The sequence below is a fragment of the Grus americana genome, chromosome 4, assembly GCF_028858705.1.
Source record: "Grus americana isolate bGruAme1 chromosome 4, bGruAme1.mat, whole genome shotgun sequence".
Taxonomy (NCBI): Eukaryota; Metazoa; Chordata; class Aves; order Gruiformes; family Gruidae; genus Grus; species Grus americana.
Genome location: NC_072855.1, coordinates 54129979 through 54136843, shown reverse-complemented (window position 1 = coordinate 54136843; position 6865 = coordinate 54129979).

Sequence of the window (6865 nt, the reverse complement as noted above, 5' to 3'; positions counted from 1 at the left end):
TTTAAGATCTTGCCAGGGCTTACATAGCCTTTTGTCAAAGGCAGATGCTCATTGGGGTTTTGATCTTTGTGATAACTCCTTAAAGCAAGTTTAGTCACTGTGGCAGTGAAGCTTCAGTTGAATCAGGCTTTTAAATCTCCCTGATCAAGGCACTGAAGCGTTCTATGTGCAACAATAGACTTGAACACTTTTTTGCACATTTTATAAGAAATGTGTGTTGTAAATAGCCTGTCAGACTATACCAAAAAGGTATTACATTAACTTCTGGAATGCTCTTATTTCTAATAGAAGCACTTATAGTAGGCCTCTATCGAATGATATTATGCCTTCCGTATTGGTCATTAACCAGGATAGATGCTGGATGTGGAGAGCGCTGTTAGGCTGTTTGTGTGCTGGTTTCTATGGATTCTGGTGTAACTGGTTGCCTGCCCTGATCTTGCAGGCGTGCAAAGCAAGTTTGGTTTGTTTAATAGGACTGTTCATAGTAGAATATAGCGGTCCCAGCCTATTTTCCACTTAACTGCTTCAGGTAATCATTTTTGCAGTTAAAGTAAGCTTTTTGAACTAAATTTCTCTAAACTATTTCTGTTCTATATCATCAGCCTCAAGCTGAGTAGTGTTTATAAAGGCTTTGGTATTTCTGAATAAACCAGTAATGCTTGTATGCATGGGAAGGTAAAGATGAATCAGTTTTCTGAGTGGTAACATTAGATTGTCTACTTGTATGTAATTTGGGAGCACTGGAGCAAGGCTCACAAAAATGAGTGTAATTCAGAAACTTAGTGCTTTTGTAAAGAGCGTTAAGATTAAAATGAGTGCTGTTGTGAGAAGTATATAATACTGATTTTGTTTAATTTCACCACAAGACTGACTGGAATATCGTTCAGGTTAGCAGCATTTTGTTCATCTAGAAAGGTGATTGATAGTTTTTGGTATGGTCTCAGGGTTTTGAGCCTAAGCCTATTTAAGCAGCCAACTGACTTGTACCGTAATATGAAAACTTCCTGTAGGTTGATTTGAGGCTCTTCACTGCTCAAATAACAATTGCTACATTTCTAGAAGACTTGAGTGAAAATTAAATTACATATTTGCTTTATCAAATATATAACCTATGCCTTTAATGCATTGCTAGAAGCAGCAAGTGACCATGAACCTAGTTTTCTCCGATTTGCAAATTCTTTGTGCTGCAAACTAGTGTTTTTCTGATTACAGTGGTGTAGTTTGTATTCTTACGCGCTAGGAGAAAGCTGAGCGCTCTCCATTCTGCGTATTAATAAAACAGCCGCAGGCTCAAAGAGGAAAAAGCATTAAATGTTAAATTTAAGTGTCTAGTTTTGGTACAAAGTATTTGGTGTCATTAAACTTCCAGCTAAATGGGTCGCCCTTGTCAATGTGTGGTTTTAGTAAGCCTGAGAAGACTAAAGAATGAATGTCTGAAAGTGTTTATTCAGAAATGGTTTATATGGTACAAAACCAGCAGAGCAAGAAAAGAAAGCAGAAGCTTGCTGTGTTCAGAGGTGTAAGAATGTGCCAAAATACAGCCTGGGAAGAAAGGGGTAAAAGATGTGATGGATATTTGTGAATTAACAGCTTTTGGGTGTACTGTAAGTCTTGGGCTGTGCAATCCTTTTCATTGTCACTTTCTGTTTGTCCTGCTGCACTGTCACTGTCTTGTGTTTCAGGCTGTCTCTAGCTCAGGAAACATAACTTTTAATGTTACCCAAATTCTGGGAACTTGGAATAGTAGCTTTTAGCAAAGCTTGGACTGAGCTCAAAACTTCCATCCTACCTAAGGGAATCTTTTCCTACAGAAGTGCTTGGGAAAAATATTCTGGACTCCATGGGACCCTTACTAAAAGCAAAAAAGCGTTGCATTTCAGCCTAGTAAAGTGACATGGATCTTCCCTTTGATACATGTGAGCTCCCTTCTTTCCAGGAAGCTTTACTTTTGAATCTGGGCCTGATAGTTTTAAAACTAGGTCGTAAGAACATTCTGCACTGAAGTACTAAGCCAAATAGTTGAGCTTAATGGTTAAACCCATACAGCTTTCAGACTGCCTAGCACTGAACTTGTAGATGACTTTGCCCTCTTAAGAACAGGCAATGGTTTCTGCAAGATTTTTTTTGTGAGTTTTAGTTAAGTCTTGCAATGAATTTTTTATGCAGAATTTGTGCCTTTTCATATTGGGCAAGAAAGACAATTGAAAATAACATCAAAAGTGAGGAAATAGTTTATACCCATTTCACTTTGAGACATTTCATACCTGTCTGTCCACGCTAGAGTTGGAGAGCAGGAGTGCAGAGCATGTTCACAAGCAGTGGAACCAGTCCCAGTCCTGGTTATGGAATGCACCCTCCATCATCACTGCAAAGTTCCAGAAGCTGTTATATTTTGAAGACTTTCCATTTTGATCTCTTTGCAGGACACTCGTCACTAGCTGCTTGAACAGACATTCTGCCTTTTAGCTCTGAAAGTTTTGTATTCCACCAGAAAATTTGTGCTCAGGCATCCAGCTCTGGCACTGCAGCAAAGCCTTTAATAAGCACTTAAATTCCTCCCCCTCTGATAAAAACCACAGTTACTTCTGCTCTTGGCTGGTGGCTGCTGGACACCTTCCCAAAAGACTATGGGATGCCCTACCAGCCTTCCTATTTTGAAATAAAGCAGGTTCTGATGTCCAGAGCTAAATGCAAATTGTGGCTGAGCACATGATGGTTGTTATGCTTCTTAGCATTAACTTGTTCTTTTGTGTGATGCCTTAAATGTAAAAACATTTAGCTGAAGTCAGTATGGTCTCAGTTTGTTAACCAAACATAACTCAGATTTTTTTTTTTAATTCCCTGCTAGTACTGAGCCTGTGACAAGCTTAGCTGTGAATTTGTGGGGTTTGACTGCCCGAGCTTTTCCTATTTCCATTTTTCTAAATCCTGATACTTTTCAAGCCTTATTGAAACACATTTATTAAAGGGAAAAATTGCATTGAGTCTAGTCACTGCTTTTTCAGTCACTGTGGTACCATGCAGAACTCCAGGTGTTGCTAATCCCAGGTAAAGATTGTGTGTGACTTTGGCATAATAATCTGCTTATGGGATTTTCACTTTTTTATCTCTAGCCATGTAAGTATGATAATAGTGAAAATGATACTTGAAAGTATGTGTGTGAATATATCATATATAAAACAAAAATGACTCATCTATTTTTTCTATTTTTTTCAAAGTAGAAAACAACTGTTTTGTTATTTCTAAAAGGTTTCTTTGGATGACTGTAATGAATTCTTGGATTTTGCTTACAATAGGTAGTTTAGATCAATTTTTTTCCTTATGTTGTGCCTATTAAACAATGTTATCAAGGAATTTGAGCCAACCTCGTAGGTAAGGTTTGGCATTCTTTGAAGTAAAGCTAGTTTTTGAGCCTTATCTTCCTCCGTATGTACAGGGTAGTTATCCTAGTGCATCTCAGCCTGAGCCATGCAAATACGCAGAACATATAACGGGAAATTGGAAGGTACTACTTTATTTCTGTAGCTTGAATGAAAATAAAGCTTCTGAGGAACTGAATGTCTCAGCTTCTTGACTCTATGGGATGTAGAGAAATGCGAATCAAGGGTAAATGGGTAAGGTACTGCTCTGAAATGTGTGCTCGCTTCACTTTGGAGTTTGCGTGTAGCTGGGGCTTCTGCAGCTCACCCACAGGTCAGCCTTGTTCTAAACAAAGCTTACGTAATGTGATTGCAAAACTACTGCTGACTGCTCTTGTTTACCATACCTTCCCCAGTAGGGAAGAGTAGTCTAAATAGTAGTTTGTATAGTGGTACCAGCTAGCAGAAAATTGCAGGTGATCTAATAGGAGCTCCTGTGTTCCAGCTGTGCTGCCCTATTGATGTTAAACAGCTGGAGAACAGTTCCTTGAACTTCCAGGGGGGGTTTCAGTCTGTGCTATCCATTATGGGCTTTAAGGTCAGAACGAAACTGTGTCTAAGTGTATCATTGCACAGCTGTACACTTAATACTGGAGACTTCTTGGATACAAGAGTAGATGTTTGAGTCTGCTGTAAACTGATTTCACTATGTGGCCTCAGTTCATCTCATGTTCGAAATGGGAGTGTTCCTGCATCGTGAGGAGGTGGTGGCTACTGACTTACAGAGGTGGAGATGCTGCTTCAACCTTTCCCTGGACCTGGAAAATTCATCCTTGAGGTCATTCACTAAAGGCAAGGGAGAAATATCTGCAGGCTGCCATCTGGGGACAGATGCATTCCAGACTGGTTAGGTAAAAAATAAAAAGCTTAAAAGGCCTCAAGTCTTTCTTAATTCACCAGCAGAGGTGTATCTTCCCTGTGCACACAAATGGGGGTGGGGATCAAGGGCAGAACTGAGATTTCATTTTCTCAGGGCCTGAGAGTTGTTCAATGGTATTTTGGGGAAAAATAAAAATGCAAGGTGAGATTCAAGCACTAACAGGTTTAGCTGAAAAGCAATGCAATTTTAAGGCAAATTCCTTTTGCAAGGAACTGGTATTTCTTTAACTATTGCAAAAGCAGCCCCAAATCCTCAAATTGATATTCTCTAAAGTTTGTGAATGTGACTTTAGGTCATATGGATTTGTCTCATTTTACTTTCATTAAACTGGAGATTTACCAGTGTTTTGGGGGTTTGTATTAGTGGTGCAGGCTAGTCATAAGCTGCAACAGCAGTGAACCATTTTGGCAGTGTAATGCAAAAAACCCAAAAATCCTCTTTGAATATAGACGACTTCTTAATCAGCAGATGGTTCCTTCACGTTTGTGTGAAATGTGAAAATGATGAAAAATGAAGAATTGGCTTTTTCTAATAGTTTTGATGCTCTTCCTTGGCCGTTGTTTCCTTGTAGATGCGGTGCTGTTTCGACATCCCTCCACGGTTGTGCAGCACATTTCTCCCTTTGCTGAGGGGATTCCCTGACTGACACAGCTCTCGGCAGCTGGAAGCTGGTCGGGTTTTGTAAGCTTTTGCTGTGGGTGCTATGAGTTAGCTTCTGTAAGCGCCAGGACTGAGAGATGACGTTTTCAGTTCTGCCCTGTGAGGTAATCTCCAACTGTACCTGTATTACAGTGTAAAAATGTGCTCTCGGGTCTGGTGCACCTGATGTTATTGCACTAACCCTGTCACTTGCATGGATTTTAATACTGTGATACAATCCAGGATGAGTATTCATGTGATGTTCTAGATGTTATGCCAGAACATGATTAATTCTGCATTGAACACAACCCCAACAACCTTTCCTCAGTTATGCTCTGGAGGCTGCATCTTATCGGACTGAAGTGTATGGTGTAGGATCATCTCTAGTAAAATTACCTTGAGGCAACTCTGTCCTACTCCTCATCTTTTTTTATAGTTTCTCTAGGTTTTGAGACTTGGCTTTTCTGAAATGCTCTAGTGTATATGCCTTCATTATAATATAGGTGAGTTTCAGCTGCAGCCTAGGTCTGCCATCCTGTCCCCAAAGGAAGCAGTTACTGGAGTTTGCAGGAGAATTGGTGTGTCAGGAAGGGAATAAAATGCGTGGGCTGTGTGAGCTGTTTGCAGTGAGATCCCTTGTTGGCTGGCCCGTTCCCAGCTGCTGTGCCTTGCAGTGCGGGGCCTAGAGCTTGTAAGGAGGTTTGTACAAACACTCATACTATACTTCTGGCTTAAAAAGCATGGTTTCTTCCCCGTGTTGTGTCAGGTTTGAGAGGCTTGATTTTTTTTTGCCTATTTTATAACAGTTTCTAAGGATTTCCCCAGCATTGTTGAGCTCTGCTCAAGGATGATTGTATTGGCAACACCAGAGCACTAAAATGGTTGAACAGTTCTTGAACAGTGTGTTGATTAAGGCACCTCCACGGAGGCTGGGCTGGCTGCAGCTGGGCTTGGTGTGCTTGGAAAGGGAGAGAGAAGAGGTTCCTAGCTGCCTGGTGCATCTATTTTTATTTTTTCAAAACTGAGCTGTGATGTTAAAATGGAGAACACGTACAGTTATGGTAGCCTCAGTTGTGCCCATGAATATCTTCTTGGGGGGTGGCCAGCAGCAGATGGAGGAGGAGCGGAGGCTCGTGGGAGTGTGCCAAAGGACAGTGAAACTATTACTCAGCAGTGATTGAGCTGCTGGGGCAGCGGAACATTTCCTGCTGGATCTAAGGGATCAACCCAAAATACTATTAAAATCTGTAGGGTTTGTCCTAAACGTTATAATTCCTCTTTTGTATGGGTCTGAGCCTAAATACCTGAGAATCCTTCCTTGGAAGGCTAAAGTTTTGTACCTTGCTCTGCGTGTTCCAGAGGCTGGTAGAAGCTGTGCTTTTACAATTGGCACAATTTTGCTGGAGTAGCGAAAGAGCGGTTCGTGTGAGACGGGCAGCAGCACAGAGCTGCCCTGCACAAGGGGAGCTGTGCGCACAATGCGTTCACACCAGCCAGAGTGCCGCAAGCACTGGGCTTTTCCTAGCTGCCTTTGCTGTGCACTTTCTCTTCAGGTAGTCTTTTATTTAGTTAAATACAGCTGCTGGGCTGTTAAGCAATGAAAAGTCCTTTGCTGGACATAAAGTTTCAAAACAGCTCAGGGGCACAGCATGTGTGAGCTGTTCTGTGCCTTGGAATGGCATGAGGGGATGGATGACTCATGCTGTAGTTTTTGTGCCAGAGCATTCAGCAAGCAACTATCATCCCAACATTAATTCTGTGAGGAAACAAGTATTAATGATGGTGATGAAGACAAATTGAAGGCAGCTGAGCCAAAGCACTTCCCGGTGCCTTGGGCAGATGCTGAACCTGAAATCAGACATGATGGAGATTGAACAAGTCTTACTGATGCTCATCCTCAATCAACATCAAATCCTTTTGATCCAGC